This window comes from Dipodomys merriami, unplaced genomic scaffold (assembly GCF_024711535.1).
Source record: "Dipodomys merriami isolate MVZ:Mamm:240054 unplaced genomic scaffold, mDipMer1.0.p SCAF_23, whole genome shotgun sequence".
In the NCBI taxonomy this organism is placed as follows: Eukaryota; Metazoa; Chordata; class Mammalia; order Rodentia; family Heteromyidae; genus Dipodomys; species Dipodomys merriami.
The window spans coordinates 7,140,477-7,167,899 of record NW_027203715.1 but is presented as its reverse complement, the minus strand read 5'-3'; the positions used below and the strand labels follow the sequence as shown (position 1 = coordinate 7,167,899).

The window sequence follows — 27,423 nt, the reverse complement described above, 5'->3', positions numbered from 1 at the left end:
AGGAGGCTGCAATGCTTGGTAAGAAATGTATGCATTATTCTGCCCATGTAATTGTAGCCCCTCTGTACAGTATGTTCTCAAATAAAATAAAATACAATTTAAAAAAAAAAAAAAAAAAAGAAAAAAAAAAAAAAAAAAAAAGAATTTAGCTTTTTTGTATATAATGTAAATAAAAATACAGCATAGAGTAACTCATTGGTCTAAAGTCAACCTATTTCTGTAAAACATTTAATGCATTTCCTTACAATGTGTATTATTCTCAAAAAGGGAATGGGGAATGTGAGAAGAGGACTAAACAGGTATTGTCTTCAAATATACATACTTTGGATTTACCTCTTTATTTTGTTATAGGCATTTTTGATAAAAAACTGTTTGAATAATTGATTTCCTGGTCAGGTATTATATATCTTAGTTGCATAAACCAAACTACATTCAGAAAATGGTCTATACTAATTAAGTAAAGGAACCATATTCAATAAATAGCAAAAAGTATATACCTATAGGGTAATATTTTGAAGAGTACATTGGAAATATTCTAATATAATAATTAAGTTGAACAATTTCACATTGACAGTAGTTAACTGGAATAATTTAAATGAACAAAACCTATTTCTCCTTTTACTTTATCAGGGAAATATCTGGGCAAAAAATGGAAATTAACATATGAATCTATAAAAACTGGAATTAATTTTTGCCTTTTTATTAGCAAATATTAATTTCACAAGGTATTTTATTGTGTTATACACATATGTCCATATAATGTAGCTTGCTAAATTTTATTCCTTTTATTAATTTCATTAGCCTATTTTTATAGTTATGTTTTATTATGTCATCATACTAACTTATGAAATATTTGAACATATTTACTCCACAGCATTTCTCTTTATCTCCTCTCTTACTTTTTTCCAAATTTAATCAGTTCTATCTATTACACCTGGGTCATTCATTTTATTTTCTGGGTCTAGAGTCTGCATATGAGAAATCTAGTATTTGTTTTTCACAGTATGGCTTATTGCTTTAATATGAATGTTTCCAGTTCTATTTTCTTGAAGATAATATGATTTCCTAATTATGTGTGGCTAAATAGTACATCATTGTGTGTATATATATATATATATATATATATATATATATATATATATATTACAATTTCTTTCTTCAATGAGTGATTAAGGAACATGTAGGTTAATTCTGTAGTTATTTATTTTTTATGTGGGAGGAGGAAGAATGTAAATAATGATGCTTGGAATGAGAAACATGCTCTTTAGGCAGACACTCTAATATTTGAAACATTCTCTCAGCTGCTCTTTCATCAGTATTTCAATAGTGTATTAAATTTAAAAAATAAAATTTAATTACTTTTGCGAAGGTGTTTTTTCAGTATCATATTATTTTTTATTACAGTGTTATGTTTACTATGTCATGTGAGGATGAAAATTTATGCATGTTTTTTATATGTAGCTGACTCGAAGGAAACAATGTATACGAGATAAAGGATTCAAATAAATGTTTGAGACCTGTAAGTTGGTAAATTGATGTAGATGTCCAGTTTGTGGTGTGTGATTTCAAGATCATATTTTGGTAGGTTTCATACCAAGTAAGTAGGTGTTTCTAATCCAAAATTGTAAGGAATAAAATAATCATTGTCTTGGTACCCCAGACATTGTAATAAGTGGAAAAAATGATTGAAAGTATGATGGATCAGTAATAAGCCTTTAGACACACTACATTTTCCCCAAAATCTTCAGATGTACTCTTTGGACATTAATTACAAATATATTTATAAACATATAGATATAATATGATCTTATATATAAATATATGTATATATTATAAATATAACATATATATTTTTAAATGTATATCATAAATATTGATTTATATTTAAATGTAATTCATCTCATCATTTATACATATATATGCATACATATATATATATATATATATATATACATACTTTTTTTTTTGGTCAGTCTTGGGACTTGAACTCTGGGCTTGGGTGCTGTCCCTGTTCTCTTCAGCTCAAGGCAAGAGCTCTACCACTTGAGACATAGCTCCACTTCCAGTTTTCTGGTGGTTTATTGGAGATAAGAATCTTATGGAATTTCCTGCCTGGGCTGGCATTGAACTGTGACCCTCAGATCTCAGCCTCCTGAGTAGCTAGGATTATAGGCATGAGCCACGGGCTACCGGCTATATTTACATCTGAGATTTGTTAGTGGGACAAAAGGTACAGTAACTATTGTTCTTATTGTGAAATGACTTCACACTGACAGGTATAATTATAAGAAAAACGATAAATATTCACAGTGGCACTAGAATCCCTTAGCTGCCTAGCAAGACAGCATGTTTTTCCAGACACTGCATGTGGTGTGAGCGGTTTGCAGCCCAAGCGACTGTAGAAGATATTGGACTCTAAACAAAACTGACAATTGCATGAACCCAGTCCTCTATGACAGATTTAGCCAGGCCTATCTTTGAGATTCTTGTTAGGGACATGATGAAAAATTTATAGTTTAGTTGTAATTACAGAACTCTTTTACACATGTCACTCAGCCATTAACTATATTTAACATAGTTCCTTTTGCTCTAACTTATATTTTCATGGCTAAGGAAACTGCTTTTTGTTTGTGAAAACTTGGATGTTCACAACATAGACATGGGTTTTTAATCCTTTTGAAATTACTGTCTGCATAGTGTTCTATGAGATGAGCTTCTCTTTGCCATATCATCGGAATAAACTTACTCTGATTCAAACTTGGACCACAGCTACCTTGTTCTCTCTCCTAGAAAACCATCTGTATAGACTTCTTTATGTGTAAACAGACCCTCATTTACTTGCAAAAGTCTGTCAGTGAGTCAAACCTAACTCACACAAGTGAGGTGAATTGCTCTCTCATGCTTCCTTTACATTAAAAATGGTAAGAACTGTTCAGCAATGCACATACTTTTTAATGTGAAGTGTGACTCCTATTTTCCATAATGTGAATCAAGCAGAGGAATCAGTTTAAGATGTGAAAGAGACTTACAAAGAGTCTTGGACCTTGAACATTTCCCTGGGTATGAATTTTTGGAGAAATATCCCTTTTCAAAGACAAAGGACTCAGTTTTTTTTATATTGTGCTGGTACTGGGATTTGAACTCATGGCCTTGAGCTCTATCTGGGCTTTAATTCTCAATGTTTGCTCTATACCACCTGAGCCACACCTTCACTTCTTCCTTTTACCACAAGTGTAGAAAAGAATGTCTTAGGTTTATCTACTTAAAATAGCTTGGAATTGCAATTGTCAAATTTGAACCTACTGTGTATCTAGGTGTAAGCCACTGGTGCTGTGCTACAACTCACTTCTTAAGAATAAAAAATCACAAAAAGAGGAGAAATAAATATTTGTTCAATTATTTATGTGTTGTCTGATAAACCAAATCACTTGCTACTGGAAAAGAAAAAGAGAGAAGATAGAGATTAATATGGAGGAAAGAGAGACAAAGAAAGAAGGGATGGAAGGGTAAATGAGTGGAGGGGAATTAAGAGGAGGATATGAGAGAAGAGGGCAGCTGAGTAGAATTGTCTACTGCTCACTAAGGTATTGTTGGACAATCAGTACCTTTGCATTTATGTAGCCAAAGCTTTATATTTTTGGTAGTAAGCTGAGATATAAGATACCAATTTACAAGTAGTAACCTGTTAGTGTGCTTCCTCCTGCACCAAGGAAGCCACAGTTCGGTTACTGTTACACAGAAGGCAAGAGTAAGCAGTTTAAGTTATACTGAGAAACAATAATTGACATGCCAGGAATGCTCCCTTGTACGGTGAAGTCAAGCATCACTCTTGTTCCCTGCTCCAGTCTTCCTCTCAACAAGAATAGCAGAAACAGAAGAGGAAGGTGATATCTGAATAATAATCATCTCTCTGTTTATCCTCATCCCTTGGCCTCTCAAACAATAAAGCCAAAGGAGACTTAACCTGAACTAGTGGTGAAAATGGGGGGGGGAAGTTCAGTCTAACATATTGTGAAACTTTTAAAATAATTGGGGCAGCATTTCAAATACTGAAATAAAACTTTTTAAATTTTTAATAAAAAGTTACTCGAAATTTATTGAAAATTTAGGGCTCACTACATAGTGGAATCTGCATAATTAAAACTGACTCATGCTCCTATCATCAGAAATTGAAGATCTTCCTTAAACATAGACTGCTGAAGTGATAAGCATGGAAATTCATGATTGATAGCATAATGCTAAGAGCATGGAAATTATTTCCTTTCCATCTTCAGTGTGTAGAGAAGAAAAAAACTCTATAGGATGGCTCTGAAGGTGCAATTCTAAATTTAGGACAGAAGGTGAATAGTAAAAGAGACCTATCTCAGCCATTCAGAGATTAGAAATGTGGAGAAATATACTCATTTATGTGGTCAAACATGGAAGAGAGGATGTGGCAAGCCCATAGCCAAATGCCAAAGGTAGAGATATTTAACAAAATACCATGAAGTTGAAACAAGTCTTAAAAGGGGATCTTGGCTTAAAGGGAGAAGAGAAGAAGGCTGGAGAATGAAATGGTGGACTAATACAGTCATAACACTCAATGTACATATGTGAGACTATAAGTAGGAAATTTGAAGGGATAGGTGGGTTTGGGGTAAGGGAAGGAAGAAAAATGGAAAATTTGACAATGATCCAGATGCACTGAACATTGAAATGCACATACACTCTATTCAACACTGACATGAGGAAGTGAAATCCCTTTGCACAACTTGCTACAGATAAAATTTTTTGAAGTTTTAATATTAAGAGACCAGAAGCATAAACCTTTAGAGATAAATAAGAGGATAGTATTAACATATTGTTGAGGCTTGTATTCCTTTCAATATACAAAATTTAATAAGTATCAAGTCTGCTGCAAATTGCTTAAACCGTAGAGAATCAAATTCCTTCACTTCCAATAAAAATAAATCTTATAGACCTTTAGGTTTCTCAGTTGTTTCTAAATATCTTAATGTTATGCATTGGAACTAATTTCATTCTATATTTAAGTTTAAATTTTAAATACTAAACGCTTTTAAAATCTTCTTACTTGTGCACAGGTATGGATAGATAACTGATGTGGGCAGAATCAGAATTATTCAGAAGGTTGCAAATGGATGCTTACCTAGTTTTCTCTCTGCTGGGTCATAGAATACAGACTGTCCTAATTGGAAAAAGTTAGCCTTCCCAGATTTTCTACATATAAACACTCCATCAACATTTTGTTATTAGAGGATTATTCAAGATTAGCTATATGTTGATTGATAATGACAGAGCATGACAGAAAGGAGAGGAAAAACCATCTACACTTCAGTGAGGTTCTGACTTGTGCTTCACAAAGTGTTATGAAAGCTCTCCATGAGAAATCTAGCAGCTGAATTTCTAAAAATTCCTTGGGTTGTTACACTTTCTGATAATGTCTCAAGTACTTCTCCTTGGAGTTCCATACTATTCAATGATGCTGTATTAGCTCCTTGTTACAATTTGCAGACCGGTCTTAGTGAAGAAATTTGTGCTTTTCAAAATTGCTGTCCCAATTCCATCCACAAACTGCAGACAAAATTTATCTGAAAAAAATTGTATCTGTTCATAGTGAATATAATTTTATGTTTCATTACAAACAGAGAATGTAGTAAAAATTTTCATAGCAATTACTCTGCACTAGCTTGTGGGCAGATTCTAAAGTAAATAATATACTGTGTTCATGTAGAGAATTTGAGTATCCAAAGTGTTCATAGCCTCTGGTCCTAAAACCAATACCTTACTGATATTGAGTGACAAATACAAATTCCTATAAGTACAGAAGTTTTCCTTGTATCTTTTTAATATATATTTTTATTGTAAATATACTGTACATAGGGGTTACAATTACCTAAGTAAGGTAATGAGTACATTTCTTCTTGAGCATTGTTACCCCATCATTTGTTTTTCCTCTACCATAGTTTTCCTTCACACATCCCCAACTTCCCCATTCACCCCCACTCTGATAGACTGTCTTGTACATCTCATTGTTAAAATGGGTCAACCTGTATCCTTTCCTTGTATCTTAAATGAAGAAGTGCTGTCTTGATTTTTGCTGATTCTACTTGTGTTGACACACCTAAAATTACTTGCCAAGGCCAAGAGCACATAAATGAAACGCCAGCATTTTTTTCACTTGGTATAATTGTGTTCTACACATTTGTTTACAGGTTAAAAATTATTCTCAAACTTTAAAACATTAAAAATATTTTCTTTTTTTCTTATTTTCTTGGCCAGGAAATCATCAAGACCTCAGTCAGCATTTCTCACATAGGACTTTTCACATGGGTTGGTTAAATGTATATGTAGAATCCAGTGTTCTGAGGATTCACTCATCTGCTTAGGAATTGATGCTGTTGAAAAGGAGTTCAAGTAAGGATGCCATTTAAAGCTTTATAACTTTATTCTTGACCAGGGTATTCTCCTCATGCTTTGATTGTTGAGAGTGTCTACAAGAGCAAGCATTCTGTAGGGAGCAAGGAAACACCATATGACCTTTACTTACTGAGATTTCTGAGTGATTTGCTATCACTTGTACCGCATTTTGCAAATCGAATCTGTCAAAAACTACCAATTTTAAGAGATAAGAGGAGTGGTAAAAGAATTCTTAGAGACAAATACATCTTCAACATATTTGGTTCCAAGCATTCCATCCAAGGCATATTCAACAACTAGTGAAACTTGTGTTGTCTGTAACTATGTGTCTTTCTCCATGTGTGCATGTATACATGTGTATATGTATGCTTGTACTTGTGTGTATAGTAACATACATTTGTACATATATAAGGGTATAAAAACATATATATGCAAATATAAATGAATATACAGATATAAATATGTATATATATATATATATCAGTTGTTCAGTGACTTAACTTATACTTCCAGCACATTGTCATTCTCACAAAGTGTACATGATAAATTGCTCCTAGGATCTGTGCTCTATGATGGGCATCCTTTGTACTCACTTCTCACATTCCTTTGTTTTTCATCCCTGTGAGCAACTTCGGTCTACTTTCTATAGGATAGCTTTGTTTTCATTATATGTAGTAACTAACTGATAATAAAAGGAAAAGGTTGTTTGTAAAAGAAAAAGAACTTTTTGGGGTCCAGTTGTGGGGCCTGAACTCGGGCCTGGGCGCTGTCCCTCAGCTCTTCAGCTCAAGGCTAGCACTCTACCAATTGAGCCCCAGTGCCACTTCCGGCTATTTTTCTTTTTGCTTATGTGGTGCTGAGGAAACGAACCCAGGGCCTCAGACATGCAAGGCAAGGGCTCTACCACTGAGCCACCATTCCAGCCCCAAGAAAAAGAACTTTTAGGTCACAGGTCAGATTATCTTATCCATCCCAACAATTTTTATGAGATAAAATTTATAATAGTAATAAAATGAAAAGGAATTCCTAGATTTGCTGTTTTGCCATTTTGAATGGCAAAGAATAATATCATGTAACTGTTATAACTCTTAAAGAATGCAAGGGTAACTGATGGTCGCTATCATGTTCCCACAAAACCAGTGGATCCTGAAGGAATAGTAAGTAGATCAGCAGAAATTCTAAGTAGCAGACATGGACAATGAAAGAGAAAGAGAGGAAATGGGAGAGATTGAAAGAGAGAGAAATATCATAATACTGGAAGTGCATAACAGATAAACAAGAGCTGTATGAGAATATTCATGCTGCTATCTTTAGACTCTACATGTACATTTGAAGGCATTTGATGTATGATAACCCATCAACATGAAATATAAAGTTATTTTGATAAAAATAAAAATAACCCAGGAGAAATTATAAATGCAAAAACAATTTTCACAGAAGCAAACTCTCAGAGATATTTCATGACTTTGAAAAGGATAAAGTGGCTGAAGTTAGTATAAATTTAGAAGTACAATTCACAAAAATATAAAAATATATTTATATATTTCCTTATATAACCCAAAGCAGAAAGCAAATGTTGTTTAGATGGTTTTTTTAAAACACAGTCTCTCAGGTGCTGGGAAGTTGGCTCAGTGGTAGAGTGCTTGCCTTGCATTCATGAGGCCCAGGGTTTGATTCCTCAGCACCCATAAGCAAAAAAGATGGAAGTGGTGCAATGGTTCAAGTGGAAGCGCTAGCCTTGAGCTGAGTGACAGCACCCAGGCCCCAGAGTACATGCCCCATCACCAACAAAATCAAAATACAAAACAAAACAAAACACAGTCTGTCACGTTTTGTTGCCTCAACTCTGTAATACCACTGCTTCAGCCTAGGGCTAAGATATTAGGTGTGGACATTTATCAACACTCCTGATTCAGACTCTATTTGATAATTTTTTTAGGTACTTTCTCAACCTTCTTTTTTTAATTAAATTTTATTTTATTTTGTTTGTGAACATACTGTACAGAGGAGTTACAATTACGTGGGCAGGATAATGTCTATCATTTCTTACCAAGCATTGCAGCCTCCTCCTTTGTTTACCCTTCACATCCCTTCCCAGTCTCCCCCCTCCCCCCAATCCCAATCCTTCTCCTCCCCCCCCCCCCCGCACCGACGTTGTAAAGCTAGTTTTGGACATGACGACTTGTACTTCTCATTGTGGCAACAGGTCCACCTGTATCCTTAAACAACTGGTTTTTCCCCATCTCCTGCAAAAGTTATACTGACATCAAATATAGTGAAAGCAGGGGTTATACTGTGGGGGAGGGATATACAAAGCAACAAAGAGATAATCTTATAAATGCATTAGAAACACATGCATGAAAGAAAAAAACATTAAAATACACATCTAAGGGTTCATTTTCCTGACATGACATTATCTGACCGTTTCCGCTTGACTCATACATATACTAGATATTACAAATAAGGGAAACCATGGGACCTATGTTTCTTTGGGCCTGGCTTACTTCACTTAATATAACTTTGTCCAAGCCTTTCCATTTCCTAACAAATTAGGCAAACTCACCCTTTCTGATGGAGGCATAGAATTCCATTGTGTATATATACCACATTTTCTTGATCCATTCATCTACTGAGGGACATCTGGGTTGGTTCCATATCTTAGCTATGGTAAATAATGCTCCAATAAACATTGTTGTGCTGGTAGCTTTAGTGTGTTCTTGTTTGTAAGCATTTGGGTAAATGCCCAAAAGTGGGATTGCTGGATCATAGGGGAGATCTATGTGAAGTCTTTTGAGGAACCTCCATACTGATTTCCAAAGTGGTTGAACAAGTTTACATTCCCACCAACAATGAAATAAGGTTCCTTTCTGTCCACATCCCCTCCAGCATCTGTTGTTGTTAGAGTTCTTGATTTTTGCCGTTCTAACTGGAGTGAGGTGATATCTCAATGTTGTTTTGATTTGCATTTCTTTTATGGCTAGGGATGTTGAACATTTCTTCATGTGTCTATTGGCCATCCTTCTTTCTTCTTCAGAGAAGTTTCTCTTTAAGTCTTTCGCCCACTTATTTATTGGGCAGTTGTTTCTTTGAGGATTTGTTGTTGGGTGGTTTAATTTTTTGAGTTCCAAGTATATTTTAGATATAATACATATTTTGTTCTTAATTTTCCTCTTTGTAAATTAACATGCACCTATAAAAATTGGTTTGGCCATCCAAGTAACCTTCTCAAAGTACCCCCTAATGATGACTTACAAAAGGTTTTACAAGGGCTGGGAAGGTGGCTCAGTGGTGGAACGTTTGCCTTGCATGCCTGAGGCCCTGGGTTCGATTCCTCAGCACCACATAAGCAAAAAGAAAAAAGCCAGATGTGGCGCTGGGGCTCAAGTGGCAGAGCACTAGCCTTGAGCTGAAAAGTTGAGGGACAGGGTCCAGGCCCAGAGTTCAGGCCCCATGACTGGATACCCCCCCCCCAAAAAAAAGTTGTACTATATGTCAACAAGTAAAACAATGTTACAAATAAAGAAAACCAATAATTAAATATTAATTAATAAAATTAAAAACATGTGTTTTTAACTATTTGAAATATGCTACATATTCGGTTTTACTATTTTCTCATAATCATGTACATTTAACACTGACTAAGGTTGTGAAGTTCAACAAGAGTTTTATAGAATATGAGAAGTCTTTAAAGTTACCCACTAAGATTACTATTTATGGCATATCTCATTATTTGTTTATGGCTTATATCATCATTTTTCCTCATTAACATATAAACTAAGGAAGCCCTAAAGTTTTAACAGAAACTGTGTAGTAAACAAAGTGTGAACTCTTTATTCTGCTTCTTTACACAAAACCTTTGTGACTTCTCATTAATAAAATTTCCCTAAACTCTGAAATGCACATACTTAGTAGTATATGTCTGTTACTATAAATCTTAAATACTTTATAGAAAAGTTTTATACCTGCCAAACAGTCCTAATTTTGGCATATATAAACAAATTCCCAAAATTAAATATATTTAAAATATTAAAACTTTTAACAAACCTTAACACTTGCTGCAGTGTTCATTATGACAGACAGGTGCCTTGTACAGAATAGTTGAATTCCTCCTCCTATACATTTCTTGAATAACAAACATCTGGAATTATTTTGTTTCTGACATGTCAATTTGACTTTATTCTTAAATGTGTGCTTATGTAAGAAATGTATGGTTCTACAACTGCCCAAGAAATAAGTTGGCTAAAGACTTAAAGAGAAACTTCTCTGAAGAAGAAAGAATCCTTCTTTCCAATAGACACATGAAGAAATGCTCAACCTCCCTAGTCATAAAAGAAATGCAAATCAAAACAACATTAAGGTACCACCTCACTCCAGTTAGAATGGCAAAAATCAAGAACTCTAATATCTAATAACAACAGATGCTGGAGGGGATGTGGACAGACGGGAACCTTACTTCATTGTTGCTGGGAGTGTAAACTTGGTCAACCACTTTGGAAAGCAGTATGGAAGTTCCTCAAAATACTTCACATAGAGCTCCCCTATGACCCAGCAATCCCACTTTTGGTCATTTACCCAAATGCTTACAAACAAGACCACACTAAAGCTACCAGCACAACTATGTTTATTGCAGCATTATTTACCATAGCTAAGATATGGAACCAGTGCCCCTCAGTAGATGAATGGATCAAGAAAATGTGGTATATATACACAATGGAATTCTGTGCCTCCATCAGAAAGAATGACATTGCCCCATTTGTTAGGAAATGGAAAAACTTGGAAAAAATTATATTAAGTGAAGTAAGCCAGGCCCAAAGAAACATAGGTCCCATGGTTTCCCTTATTTGCAATATATAGTATATGTATAAGTCAAGCAAAAAAGATTCAGATAATGTGATGTTAAGAAAATGAACCCTTAGATATGCATTTAAAGGTTTTTTTTTTCTTTCATGCATTTGTTTCTAACGCATTTATAAGATTATTTCTTTGTTGCTTTGTATGTCCCTCCCTCACAGTATAACCCCTGCTTTCACTATATTTGATGTCGGTATAATCTGTGGAGGAGATGGGGAAAAAGAAGTCGTTTAAGGATACAGGTGGACCCGTTGCAACAATGAGAAGTACAAGTGGTCATGTCGAAAACGAACTTTACAACTTTGGTGGGGGGGGGAGGAGGAGCCGGGGGAGGAGGCTAGGAAGAGATGTGAAGAGTAAACAAAGGAAGAGGCTGCAATGCTTGATAAGAAATGTACTCATTATCTTGCCCATGTAATTGTAACCCCTCTGTACAGTATGTTCACAGAAAATAAAAATAAAAATAAAAATAAGAAAAAAAGAAATATATGGTTGTAAAATTTCATGACAATTCTTTTGAACTTCCTTTTTTTTCAATTGTGCAGTTTAAAAAAATCAATTGCACTTTAGATATAAAAAATATTCTATGCTCAATTCAGCATCACATACACTAACATTGGAACGATACAGAGAAGATTAGCATGGCACCTGCACAAGGATGACATGCAAATTCATGGAGTGTTCCATATTTTTACAACAGAAGCTGGAGGGGATGTGGCCACAAGGGAACCATACAGCATTGTTGGTGGGAATGTAAACGTGTTCAACCACTTTGGAAAGCATTATGGAGGTTCCTCAAAAGATTCCCCGTAAAGCTCCCCTTTAACCCAGCAATCCCACTTTTGGGAATTTACCTAAATGACCACAAACAAGACCATACTAAAACTACTATCACAACTATGTTTATTGCAGCATTATTTATGAGAGCTAAGATATGGAACCAACTTAGATGTCCCTTCTAGATGAATGGATCAAGAATATGTGGTATATATACACAATGGAATTCTATGCCTCCATCAGAAAGAATGACATTGCCCCATTTGTTAGGAAATGGAAAGACTTGTAAAAAATTATATTAAGTGAAGTCAGCCAGGCCCAAAGAAAATTGCCAGTGGGTTTACAAAGTTGTGTTTAATACCACTTCTATGATGGCTTAATGCTTTGTAAACAGAAGTCATTAGAGAAATGCAATTCAAAATTACTATGATACTACTTCATAACTATTATAAACCTCATCAAAAAAAAATCAAAAGAACCAGGTGTGGTGGTAAAGGCTTGTAATTCGAAGCGTTTAGGAGGTAGGAGTAAAAGGATTTGGGTCTGAGGTCATCTTGGGTCCTGCACAGAGTAAAAACCTGCCCTTTTAAATAACTCAAAAGGTAATAATGTTGGCTGATGAGAGTGTGTAGAAAGGGAAACTTTCTACACTCTTGGTCAAAATACAGGTTAGTATTCTCCTTGTAGAAAGTAGTATGCAGTTTTCTAAAGAAATCCAAAGTTGAAATATCATCTGATCCACCAATCATGTGATTATTTCTCTCTGAGTAACTTGTATATATATATATATATATATATATATATATATATATATATATATATATATATATATATATATATATATATATATATATATCTGTATTTCATTGTTATTCACATTATTCACAAAAGCCAAGATATAAATTGAAGTTAAGTGTTCAACTACAGACTAATAAACTGTGGTGCATGCACAAATATATTTTTATGTTTCATCCTTAAAATGAGACTTCTCCCATTATCCACAAACTATAATGACTTGAATGATGTATTCTAAATGAGGAAAAATGTTGTCTTCTGATTTTTGTAAACACACACACACACACACACACACACACACACACACACACACACACACACACCTCAAACATTAAGAGAGAATTTTTTAAAGTAGAATTGCTGGGGCATTTAGGTCATAATGTAGAAAATAGTAGAGATACAGGATGAACCGCTATAGATTTGTAATTTACAACATGAGGATACAGGGGACAACACTGGCCTTACATAGGAATGAAGCTAAATAAGTAGGAGTTGTTATTCCTTATAGGGGTTGCTCTTTTGGGTGTTCTTCCTCCAGTAATGGATAAGAGAAACATAATTCTTTAAATATACCTCCCTGTTTGCAGAAATAATAACAAACAATACAGCAATAATTTTGTATGCTCAACATAGGACAAAATGTCAAATTAAAATACATGAGATTATCCTTGGTGTAAAGTAATTATTACAAATAAGGGAAACTCTGGGACCTATTTTTTTTAAGTCTGGCTTACTTAATATAATTTTTTTCCAAGAACTTCCATTTCCTTACAAATGAGGTGGTATCATTCTTTCTGATGAAAGCATAGTATTCCGTGAGTGTGTGTGTGTGTGTGTGTGTGAGAGAGAGAGACAGAGAGAGATTTTCTTGATCCATTCATCTACTGAGGGGCCTCTAGATTGATTCCATATCTTATCTATGGTAAATAATACGGTGATAAACATAATTGTGCTGGTAGCTTTACTGTGGCATTGCTTGTGGCCACCTGGTTAAATGCCCAGAAGTGAGATTACTGGGTAATAGAGGAGCATTATTGTGTACATCAAGGATAATCTTAGTAGATGAGCAGAATAGCCCTCTAGCTATGTACATATGACCGTAGAAGATGATTCCAAGTGAAATGAACTCCAAGACATGTTTTTTGTTGTTGTTGTTCTTAATGTACTGCATGATTTCTTTTTATCCTTTTGTGTTTTCCCCACCTATAGTTTATCCTCTGTAGTCGCTGTATTTGGTTTTGATTAACATTTGATTAATATTTAATATTTAGTCACTGTATTTGATTTTGAATAACCCTGGTTATTGTAAATATGTTGATATGAAATAGGTTAGGGAAAGGGAAAAATGGTGAGACAAAGGACAAGGGGGAGAAGACAATATGTTGGAAATAATCTTGGAGGGGCTGTTGGGAGGGAAGAAGGAGAAAAATGGGGGAAGGGATAACAAATTAGAAAAGAAATAAATTCATTACCTTATTTAGGTAACTATAATCCCTCTGTACATTACCTTGACAGTAAAATTTAAATAAAAAAAATAAAATAAAGAATGGATGAGAAGGGGAAACAAAGGAGGAGGCAACAATGCTTGATAAGAAATTTATTCATTATCTTGCCCATGTAATTGTAATCCCTCTGTACGGTATTTTCACAATAAAAATAAACTAAAATAAAATACATGAGAGCAGCAATACAGGATATGGGACTGGGGAAAATACTATACTAAGAGTAGAACAGATGTGGAGAGCAGAAATTTTACTTTAACATAGGAAGTAATTAACTAGCATACAGATTTTCAGCCTCATGTCAGTAACTAATCAGCAAACCAATAGAGATAAAATAGAAAACTAAACAATAAAGATGAAGACACAACTTGGACCAAAAATAACAAATGACACAATTAGGAAACAAATAACAAGCTGGTAAGTTTAAAAATATTAACTATAATTCTATTAACAGTTGTTTACATCACAATTTGTTAGAACTGTAATTTAAATCACAGTTTAGTACTATATCATTTTAATAAGTTACTTATTATTGATTTCTTAATGTTGAATCCTTAATATATAATTTTACTTTTAGCAGCTATAGAAAAGAAGAAAGTGAATCTAATTTTAATAATATAGTTCATGAATTGTAAAATTGAGAAGCATTGGAATTTAAACAAATAATATATCATTACTTTTTAATTCTGTGAATTAATGTAATAATTCTAAGTGTATTCTACAATTAGCACTCATCTTAACATCAAATAATAAATTATTGCAAATGACTTTTGGTATTAAGTGGAAGGGTTCAGCACTGTGGTAAAATTCACACCACACAGTACAAGAGAGTATGACTCCTCTCATCTAGCATAAACTGTGGAAATTTGATTTCTACATGCACGTTAAATTCCTGTCTAGGAATTTATAAAATTATATATAAAATTGTATATAAAATTATATACAATTATATACACGAGGAGTATTTCAGATGATACATAAAAGTCATATACATTAATTATTTTTCTGCACCAAATAAATATCTATAGAGAGACTGCATTTCTGAGTAGATGATGGTTTATGTGTGCCAGATTATTCATATTAAGGCTTATTTTATATTTTTGACATTGTTTCTACAGTTGGATTTAATTTTTCATAAGGGGTTAAGTGTATTATATTGGATATATGAAAGTAAATGGAATCTTTATTCTATTAATCCTTTGCCACTTGTCTATTCCCAATATAAATTATCCATGTGTTTGAAGTAATGAAAATAACAATAGATTTTTTGTTAAAATAACAATAGATATAAGCACAATAAATCATTCTGTAGTAGACAAGTATTTTCACCTTTATTTTGATAGTTGGTCCTCTTTTACACTACAGAATATTCTTGGGAAAAAGTGCTCCAGGCTGACCACAAATGCAGAATATTATGGTTTGATCTATAATAAGATAAGGAAGGAAGGGGAACCTTTCTTCCAAAAGTCTGCTCCCAGGAATGTGATCAGTTGTATGGTGGTGACTTGGAGATGAACATTTCCAATGAACAGTCATCTTAACAAGCCATCTTGATATAACATTTCTGTAATTGGTTATAGAGGATTTTTATGGCTTTGCAAGGATGCCAGATTGCCTCATTTTAAGACAATTTAAACAGGAATTTAGTCACCTGTTCTTTGTATCTTTAGTAGAAAAACCCATTGACTCTAAGCCAGGGGATCACAAAGGCTCAGAAAAGCTATTACCTTCAATAGTGATCCTAGACTTCTAAAAACAAAACAAAACAAAACAAAACAAACAAAAAACACTCCAGTAAGCACAGCCAGTCAGGGCTGCTATCACAGACTACATGCAGTCAGGCCAGAAACAGAAGTTGAGAGTCATTTAGTTGATAATATATTTTTTATGAGACAGACTCAAATGAGACTCCAGAGAGAGGGTCAGAAAGACTGATGAGAGGGACTAAAATTGATCACACGAAGATTGGAAAGTAGAATTGCTTGTAGAACAAATAAATCATAGAAAGCCTGTGCATGTAAGAACAAGACAGCAGACCAAATTCCAGAAATGCACATTATCTTAGAGGTCAACTTAATGAATTATCAATGGAAATCTTTGAAATCTTAAATATTTGACCACATATGGGAGAAGGACAATTGCTGAAGAGAAAGAAAATATCATCAGTCTGTTAGGAGGTCCAGTATCACATTAGGAATTAATAAAGCACAGATTTGTAATAAAAAGAGAAAACAATTATTCCAAATGAGGGGTTCATTTGTTTTGATGTAACAGTTCTTGATTTAGGTGCTAGCAATTAACATACAATTGATCCAGTCCCACAGCTGAGTTGATATTGACTGCAGTATTCCTACATAAATGGAAAGAGAAACTTTACAAATATCTGATGAAATGAGTTGAGGATGAAGTGTTCTAATAGTGATATCTGAGGTTTAGACACAGGTGAAGAGGTGGATTTTCTTTTCTAAAATTCCCTCATTTTTATCCTGGTGCCAGTGGCTCACAACTGTAATCCTAGCTACTCAGGAAGCTGAGGACTGTGGTACAAAGCCCCCTGGACAGGAAAGTCCCTGAGACTCGTATCTCCATTTAACCACAGGAAAACCAGAAGTTGCACTGTGGCTCAAGAGGTAGAGAACTCACCTTGAGTTGAAGAGCTCAGGGACAGTGCCCAAGCCCAGACTTCAAGCCCTTCAGACTAACAACAAAAAAATCTCCCTTTTCTTGGACTGCCTACCTCTTTTCCTAACATTCAACAAAGAAGCCTTTTTATCACCCACAACATTTAAGTCCTATCCTAGCTACTGCAAATAGAATGATTTGGTTTCTCATGTCAAAAGTTCATATTTGAAGAAACAAATAACAGCAGTGGTAACGTTTTGCAAGTCCTTGAACTCTGGGCCTGTGTTATGCAGGTAGCTTTCATGTGAGATTGTTTGTTATTTATTGAATTACTGCTGATGAGGGGAATTACTGGGTCTTAAGGGAGATCTATATTTAGTCTTTTCAGGAAACTCTGTATTGCATTCCACAGTGGATGAACAAGTGTAATTTCCCACCAACAGTGTAATAGAGTTCCCAATTGGCTACATCCATGTCAACATTTGCTATTGTTAGCTTTCTTGATAATGGCCATTCTAACTGGGACGAGATAGAATCAGTCTTGTTTATTTGTAGATTTGTAGGCACCTTCTAGCTACCATAAATGAATGAATCCATGAAACTTATATTGCTCTGAGTCTGCATTCCGTTCTTTTTGCTCTTAGTATAATTTTACCAAGCCTTTCATTTTCCTTAAGACTGGTGAAAAGTCATCCTTTCTGATGGGTGAATAGAATTCCCCCCCCCCTCTCTCTCTCTCTCTCTCTCTCTCTCTCTCTCTCTCTCTCTCTCTCTCTCTCTCTCTCTCTCTCTCTCTCTCTCTCTCTCTCTCTCTCTCTCTCTCTCTCGTGTGTGTGTGTGTAAGACCACTATAGGCCCATGAGTTCATTTCTAAGCCTTCTGTTTCATCTGTAATTTTGTAATTCCGTATTAAATTTGGATTGTTTTCTTTATTGTATTGAAGTATATAGTTGGGATTTTGATGAGTATTGCATTGTCAATTGTTTGGGGGCAGTATTGCAGTTTCTTCATGTAAATTCTTCCAACCAGGAGCATTAAAAGATTTTCCATTTCCTTGAGTCTCCTTCAATTTCCCTTTTTAGATTTTTAAAGTTTTCACAGTAGAGGTCCTTCACATTTTTAATTAAATTAATTAATTCCTGTTGTTGTTTTGTTTAGTTTAGATTTGATTTGATTTTGAAACTAATACATATGAGGTTGTTTTTTGGATTTCAGCCTGGATCTTCCCATTGTTGGTAACACAGAAAAACTACTGACTCTTGTGGTTTTATACCCTGATGCTTTGCTGAAGGCTAGTGTCACCTTTAGTAACTTGGAGGAGGAAGCTATAGAGTCCTTTAAATACAGGAACATTTCATCTGTAAAAAAGGGATAGTTTTACTTCTGCCCTATTTGGATCCTCTTTATGTTTTTCTCTTGCCTATTGCTCTTGCTAGAAAGTCCACTACCATATTGAAGAGTAGTGCAGAGAGTGGACATCCTTGTCTCATTCCTGATGTTAATGTCTCCGTGCTTCCACGGTTAGGTAAATGCTAATTATCTCTGTCATATGTGTGTGTGTGTGTGTGTGTGTGTGTGTGTGTGTGTGTGTGATATGTGTTTCATATATATATGTGTGTGTGTGTGTGTGTGTCATATGTGTGTGTGTGTGAGTGTGTGTGTGTGAGTGTGTGTGCGTATTATATTGAGGAATGTTCCATGCATTCCTAGCTTCTCAGACCTTTTAATCATAAAGGGGTATTGGAGCTTGTTAAAAGCTATTACTACATCCCTATAGACGATCATGTGTTTCTTGTCCCTGCTTCTGCTGATGGTTTGTATTATGATTATTGACAAGAATATTCAATCCAATTGTATCCTAGGGTGAATCCTATTTGATCATACAATATTATTTTTTGTTAGTTGCTGAAATTAGTTGGTGAGAATTTTATTAAGAAGTTCTGCATAATTGCTTATCAAAGAGTTGGGTTCATAGTTCTCTTTCTTTGGTGAGTCCCTATGTGATTTGAGGAAGAGTCTAATTCTAGCTTCATAGAATGTGTTTGATAATTCCATTTCCCTTTCTATCCATTGAAGAGTTACATCTGTGTATTGTAAGTTCTTTGCAGGCCGTAATTTCATGGTAAATTCATTGAGGCCTAGATTTTTCTGGAATGGGAAGTGGTTTACTGACATTTCATTTTCATTTCTTCTTATGTGTTACTTCTTGCTTCAGATCCAGTATAGGAAAGCATCAATTTCTCCAAGATTCTCCAGGTGATTGACGTAAGATTTTTAAAGTACTCTCTTATAACTTCTCAATTTTGCTTATATCTGTTGTGTTATCTCATTTTTGTCTCTGATTTTCTGTATTTGGATGAGTTCTCTTTTTGTTTTGTTTTTTTATTATGAAGGTGATATACAGAGAGATGGGTTACAGTTACATAAGTAATGAGTACATTTTTAACAGTGTTACCCCTTCCTTATTTTTTCGTGCTTCCCCCAACCCTGACATCCCACTCCCACAAAATTGTAAAGCTTATTTCTAACATAGCGTCTAGTGAATATCACTGTTGCTTTGGTTAATCTTTGTCGACCATTTCTGTGATTTCCCTTCCCTTCCCCAAATCAGATTAACTTATGTATAAGACAAAGGGTACAGAAATCAAAAGCAGTAACTACAGGGAATAAACCAAAGGGTAAAAACTAAATAGAAATAACTAAAAACAGTTCACTATACAATCATCTTTTATCCATTTCTTGGAGCTCATTTCGATAAGCATCATTTTATGGTGATATGCAAATTGCTATTGAGCTATTGGGAATATCCTAGACATATACTAGTTTTTCCAAATGAGTCAAAATATGTAGCCTATGATTCTTTGGGTCTGGCTTGTTTGAATTATTATGTTTCCAAATGATTTCATTTCCTTACAAATGGGGCAATTTCATTCATTCTGATGAAAGCATAGAATTTTCTTGTGAATATATATGACATTTTCTTGATCCATCATTGCTGGGTCATCGGGGAGCTCTAGTGAGGAACCTTTATACTTTTTTTTACAGAGTATTTGAACAAGTTTACATTTCCACCAATAGTGAGTGTAGTAATGTTCCTTTTTGGCCATATCCCCACCAGCCCAGCATCTGATATTATTAGTTTTCTTCGTAATGGTCAATCAAACTGGGGTGAGGTGGAATCTCAATTTTGCTTTGATTTGCATTTCTTTTATGGCCAGAAATGTTGCATATTTTTTCATGTATCTATTGGCCATTCATATTTCTTCTTCAGAGAGGTCTCTCCTTAAATCTTAAGCCCACTTATATTATGAGGGTTGTTGTTTCTATGAGGATTTGTTTTTTTGAGGGGTTAACTTTTGGAGCTCTAAGAATATTTGAGATTGAGGTCATTGTATGTTGCAGAGCAACTAAAGACCTTCTCCCAATCTGTGTGTTTTTACTTATCTTTCTATCTATATAAGGTCTCTTTTAAGTCAGATTTGGTAAGGGTCTGTCAAGTCTGTTAATTTATTAAAAGGACCAGCTCTGTTTTGTTGATCTTTCTATGTTTTATTTTGTCTTTATTTAGTTATTTCTGACTTAATTTTTTCATTTGTTTCCGCCCACTTAGGTTTGGACTTGTTCCTCTCTTCAAAGAGCTTTAGGTACATAACAAAAATACTGATTTGAGATTTCCCCAATTGCTTGATGTAGGCATTCAAAGCTATAAATTTTTCTGTAAGTACTGCATTTAATATGTCCCAGAGGAGCTGGTATTTTGTGTGTTCATTTTTGTTAAATTCCAGAAACTTTCAGATTTCTATGCTAATCTCTTCAGTGTCCTACTGGTCATTCAGCAATATGTTGTTCAGTCTTCATGGGTTTGACAATTATTTTTGCTTTAGCTGTTTAATTGTAAGTTTATTCTGCTGTGGTCTGACAAGGTATGGGAATTCAATTAATTTTTCTTTCAATTTGGACAGAATTTCTGTGTGACATAGGATAGGTTGTATTTTGGAGAATCTTCCATGACCTGCTGCAAAGAATGTATATACTGACACTGAGTGTATATTCTGTAGATGTCTCTTAGGGCTAGGTGGTCAATGCAATTATTTAGGTCTTCAGTTTCTTGGTTGAGTTTCTCTTGAATAACCAATCCATGCATGACAATGATGGGTTGAGATGTGTTTAAAGGTTATGTAGTATTTGGTTGATGATGTGGGCTGCTCCAGGATTCAGGGCAATGATATTAAACTTGATATATCCTCCTAATGGAGAGCTGCCTTTATCAATATGTAATGTCTCTTCCTACTAATTTTAATTTGAATTCTATATTATTTTATGTTAGTAATTCTACTGTGGCCTGTTTATGCTGTCCATTTGCTTGAAAATTTTCCTTCCAGCCTTTCAGTTTGAGTATGTGTTTGTTTTTGTCAATGAAATATATCTCTAGTGGAAACTGGATGGATGTGTCTTGTTTTTTGAAACTACTATCTAATCTGTGTTTTCTTTTTTTTTGGGGGGGGAGTCCAGTTGTGGAGCCTGAACTCTGGGCCTGGGCGCTGTCCCTCAGCTCTTCAGTTCAAGGCTAGTGCTCTACCACTTGAGCCACAGCACCACTTCTGACTTTTTTTCTTCTGCTTATGTGGTGTTGGGGAATCGAACCCAGGGCCTCAGGCATGCAAGGCAAGCACTCTACCACTGAGCCACCTTCCCAGCCCCTAATCTGTGTTTTCTAATTGGAAATTTATGTCCATTGATATTGAGAGTTGAGGCTGGGAAATATCTAATAATTCCTGCTGTTTCATACACCTGCTGTTAGGAGCTGTGCCTCATCTATTCTTATTATATTTACTTTTTTCTCTGGTAGGGAGCATTTTATATAACCAGTTGCTGTTCTTCTTGACCTTCTCTATGTAGGATATATTTGATTAATTTCAATCTTGCCGATTTGGTGGAGATAAATTGTTTCAAGTTCTCTTTGTCATGAAATATTTTTTATATATCCTTTAAATGTAAAGGAGAGATTTGCTTGGGACAATATTCACGGTTGGTAGTTGTTTGCCTTTAACGTTTGCGATATATCATGCCAGGCTCTCCTTTTTACCATATCGGCTAAGAAATCATTATTTATTCTGAATGTATATCCTTTATAAATAATCAGTCTTTTCTCCTGGCAGCTTTAAGAATCCTTTCCTTGATCTCTTATGATCCTCTAATGGATTATGATGTGGTGGTGGGTTGTTCTGTTCTGGTATTCTCTGGTTTTCTAAAGGCTTCTCTTCTCTGAATGAGCCTATCTCTTTGGATGTTTGGCATGTTCTCTGCTTGAATTCTGTAATATGTTTCCCATCCATTTTGTTTCCTGCTCTTCTCCTTCTTGATACCTATCTCCCCCAAGTTTGATCTTCTAACTGAATCTGGAACTTCCAGCAAGACCGTTTCTTATTTCTTGGATTTGTTCTAAATGATTATCTCCTCTTTTCTATTAGACCTAGTCTGTCTTTGACGCCCAACATTATCTTCTATGTCATCTTTTCGCTGTAGAGACTTTCTATTTTGTTTTGGATTTCTCTGTCTCCTAATTGGTCATTGTTAGGGCTTCTATCTTTATTAAAGCTTTGTTTTAGGTCTTGTGTGGACTTTGTTTACATCTTTTCTTTGGGTAGGGGCACTGGAGGGGTTGGTTTTTTAGCTGTATCTTCTCTCATGCCTTTTAACTAGGTATCTATTTTTTTTCCGTGGACTCCTTTGCCTTCTCAGAATTTATTTATCTTTCTGTTTGTAGTCTACATGAATTATTTTGCTAATCTTTGGTTGGTCTCATCTTGTTCACAAATTTCCTTGTGGAGGTTTTGTATCTTTTCGTTAATCACATTTTTCAGCATTACTTTTAATGTATTTTGAATACTATCTTCTAGGTCCTTAACTGTCTGTTCTAATGTCTGGTCATTCCTGTGTGAAGTATACTACCTTGGCATCAGTTTTCTTGTATTTTTCTGATTTGTTTTGTCCATTTGGAGGATTTATTGGCTTTCATTTGGGGGATCTATGATCTTTTTTTTTTTAATTGTATTTTATTTTATTTGGGAACATACTGTACAGAGGGGCTACAATTACATGGGCAGGATAATGCATACTTTTCTTACCAAGCATTGCACCCTCCTCCTTTGTTTACCCTTCAATTCCCTTCCCAGCCTCCCCCCTCCCCCCACCCAATTTTTCCCCCTCCCCCCACCCAATTATACCCCCCTCCCCCCCACACCGATATTGTAAAGCTGGTTTTGACATGACATTTTGTACTTCTCATTGTTGCAACAGGTCCACCTGAATCCTTAAACGGCTTGTTTGTAACCATCTCCTCCACATGTTATACTGACATCAAATATAATGAAAGCGGGGGTTACACTGTGGGGGAGGGACATACAAAGCAACAAAGAAATAATCTTGTAAATGCGTTAGAAACACATGCATGAAAGAAACGAAAACATTACAATACATATTTAAGGGTTCATTTTCCTAACATCACATTATCTGACCTTTTCCGCTTGACTCATACCTATACTAGATATTGCAAATAAGGGAAACCATGGGACCTATGCTTCTTTGGGCCTGGCTTACTTCACTTAATATAATTTTTTCCAAACTTTTCCATTTCCTAACAAATGGGGAAATGTCATTCTTTCTGAGGGAGGCATAGAATTCCATTGTGTATATATACCATATTTTCTTGATCCATTCATCTACTGAGGGGCATCTGGGTTGGTTCCATATCTTAGCTATGGTAAATAATGCTGAATAAACATAGTTGTGCTGGTAGCTTTAGTGTGGTCTTGTTTGTAAACATTTGGGTAAATGCCCAAAAGTGGGATTGCTGGATGATAGGGGAGATCTATGTGAAGTCTTTTGAGGAACCTCCATACTGCTTTCCAAAGTGGTTGAACAAGTTTACATTCCCACCAACAATGAAGTAAGGTTCCTTTCTGTCCACATCCCCTCCAGCATCTGTTGTTGTTAGAATTCTTGATTTTTGCTGTTCTAACTGGAGTGAGGTGATATCTCAATGTTGTTTTGATTTGCATTTCTTTTATGGCTAGGGATGTTGAACATTTCTTCATGTGTCTATTGGCCATCCTTCTTCCTTATTCAGAGAAGCTTCTCTTTAAGTCTTTCGCCCACTTATTTATTGGGCAGTTGTTTCTTTGAGGATTTGTTGTTGGGTGGTTTAATTTTTTGAGTTCCAAGTATATTTTAGATATGAGACCCTTGTCCGTTGTATGGCTAGTAAAGATCTTCTCCCAATCGGTGGGCTTTCTATTGATCTTGCCAGCTATGTCATTTGCCCTGCAGAAGCTCTGCAATCTTATGCAATCCCATTTGTCCAACCTTTCTTTGATTTGTTGTGCTTCCGGGTCTCTATTCAGAAAATTTCGACCTGAGCCAAGGAGACCTAGGGTTTCTCCTATTCCCTCCTGTAATGTTTTCAGAGTGTCTGCTTTGACTCCAAGGTCTTTGATCCATTTGGAGTTGATTCTGGTGCATGGTGATATATAAGGATCTAGCTTTAGTTTTCTACATGTAGTTAACCAATTTGGCCAGCACCATTTACTAAGAGGCTGTCTTTCTTCCATTCTATTGTTTTAGCTTCCTTATCGAAGATTAGATGGCTATAGGTCTGTAGGTTCATTTCTGGGTTTTCAATTCTATTCCATTGGTCCTGAGGTCTGTTCTTATGCCAATACCAAGCTGTTTTGATTACTATGGCTTTATAGTAGAGTTTGAAATTTGGTATTGATATTCCTCCAGCAGTGTTCTTTCCGTTGAGGAGCGTTTTTGCTATTCGGGGTCTTTCATTGTTCCATATGAAATTTTGGATTGCCTCCTCTATTTCCTTGAAGAATGAGGGTGGAATTTTTATAGGTATCGCGTTGAATTTGTAGATTGCCTTGGGAAGTATTGCCATTTTCACGATGTTAATCTTGCCAATCCAGGAGCATGGGAGGTTTTGCCATTTTTTGAGTTCTGTGTTGATTTCCTTTTTCAAGATTTTAAAGGTTTCATCATAGAGGTCCTTCACTTCTTTGGTTAAGTTAATTCCTAGGTATTTTATTTTTTGTGGGGCTATTACAAATGGAGTTGCTTTCCTAATTTCAGCCACACTTTTCTCATTGTTGGCATATAGAAAAACCATTGATTTTTGGGGATTAATTTTATAACCTGCTACTTTGCCAAAGTTTTGAATCAGCTTGAGTAATTTGGGAGTGGAGTCTATGGGATTCTTTAAATACAAGATCATGTCATCTGCAAAGAGGGAGAGTTTTATTTCTTCTTTCCCTATTTGGATCCCCTTTATGTCTGCATCTTGTCTTATTGCTGTAGCTAGGCATTCTAATACTAGATTGAAGAGAAGTGGAGAGAGTGGGCATCCTTGTCTTGTTACTGAGTTAAAAGGAAATGGCTTTAGTTTTTCACCATTGAGTATAATGCTGGCTGTAGGTTTGTCATATACAGCCTTTATTGTATTGAGGAATGTTCCATGGATTCCTAATTTTTCCAGAACCTTCATCATAAAGGGGTGTTGGATCTTGTCAAATGCTTTTTCTGCATCTATTGAGATAACCATGTGGTTCTTATTCTTGCTCCTGTTGATGTGATGAATAATATTAATTGATTTGCGTATATTGAACCAGCTTTGCATCCCTGAAATGAATCCTGTTTGATCATGGTGTATGATTTTTTGGATGAATTGTTGAAGTCGATTGGCCAAAATTTTGTTGAGAAGTTTTGCATCAATGTTCATCAAAGAAATGGGTCTGTAGTTCTCTTTCTTTGATGAGTCCCTGCCTGGTTTTGGGATGAGGGTTATGGTGGCTTCATAGAATGTGTTCGGTAGTGAGCTTTCTCTTTCAATTTCATTGAAGAGTTGGAGGAGTATTGGTGTGAGCTCTGCTTTGAAGGCCTTGTAAAATTCCGCTGTAAAACCATCTGGTCCTGGACTTTTCTTAGCTGGGAGGTCTCTTATTGCTGTTTCTATTTCAATGCTTGATATGGGCCTGTTAAGCTGGTTTAACTCATCTTGGTTTAGTTTTGGCATGTCAATATTTGCTAGGAAAAGGTCCATTTCTGTCAAGTTCTCAAACTTATTAGCATAAAGTTTTGAGAAGTATTCCCTTATAATGTTCTGAATCTTGGTTGTTTCCGTGGTGATGTTTCCATTCTCATCTCTGAGTTTATTAATTTGGGTGTGTTCTCTCCTTTTTCTGATAAGGTTTGCTAAGGGTCTGTCAATTTTGTTAAGTTTTTCGAAGAACCAACTCTTTGTTTTGTTGATTCTTTCTATAGTTTTTTTGGATTCTAATTCATTTAATTCTGATTTAATTTTGATTATTTCTTTCCGTCTACTGGATTGGGGTTTATCTTGCTGCTCTTTTTCAAGGAGGTTTAGATGTGTCATTAAATTGTTAGTTTCCGATCTCTCCAATTTGTTGATGTAGGAGCTCAGAGCTATAAACTTGCCTCTGAGTACTGCCTTTGCTGTGTCCCAGAGGAGCTGGTAATTTGTGTGTTCATTTTTGTTGAATAGCATGAACATTTGAATTTCCTTTCTAATCTCTTCCATGACCCACTCATGATTCAGCAGTGTGTTGTTCAGCCTCCATGTGATACTGGACTTTCTTTGGTGGCTTTTGGTGTTGAGATCTAATTTTATTCCCTTGTGGTCAGAAAGAATGCAAGGTATAACTTCAATGTTTCTGAATTTAGACAAGTTTGCTTTGTGGCCTAAAATGTGGTCTATTTTAGAAAACGTTCCATGTGCTGCTGAGAAGAACGTGTATTCTGTTGCTGCTGGGTGAAATGTTCGGTAAATGTCTGTTAAGTCTATTTGATTTTTGCAGCTGTTTAGATCTGCGGTTTCTCTGTTGAGTTTTTGCCGGGTTGATCTATCTAGTGGGGAGAGTGGTGTGTTAAAATCCCCAACAATTAATGTCTTTGGATCTATATGGGATTTGAGGGAAAGTAGTGTTTCTTTGATAAATTTGGGTGCTCCATTGTTTGGCGAATAGATATTTAGAATTGTAATATCCTCCTGAAGGAGAGATCCTTTAATTAGTATGTAGCGACCTTCTTTATCTCTTCTCACGAATTTTAGTTTGAAGTCTATTTTATCTGATATTAGGATTGCAACTCCCGCCTGTTTATGAGGGGCGTTTGCTTGGTAGATTTTGTTCCAGCCTTTAACCTTGAAAATATGTTTGTTTTTACGGGCAAGATGTGACTCCTTCAGGCAGCAGATAGAAGGGTCTTGTTTTTTAATCCAACTAGATATTCTATGTCGCTTAATTGGAGAGTTCAGTCCGTTAACGTTAAGAGATAGGACTGAGAGATATTTGGGGGTTCCTGCCATGTTATCCACCTTCTTGGGGGCTGTGAAAACTGGGTTCTTCCTAAGGTTCTTGGATTCTCAGTTTGGGTGCAGTTT

At 35.3% G+C, this 27,423-nt stretch overlaps 1 non-coding gene across 1 annotated transcript; it reads left to right on the top strand.

The window, feature by feature from the left end:
* Nucleotides 1-11,854: 11,854 nt before the first annotated feature.
* On the top strand, nt 11,855-11,961 carry LOC138835201 (U6 spliceosomal RNA). Its single transcript, XR_011374506.1, has one exon. It is a non-coding gene; the product is annotated as a U6 spliceosomal RNA (small nuclear RNA).
* The last annotated feature ends 15,462 nt before the right edge of the window (nt 11,962-27,423 follow it).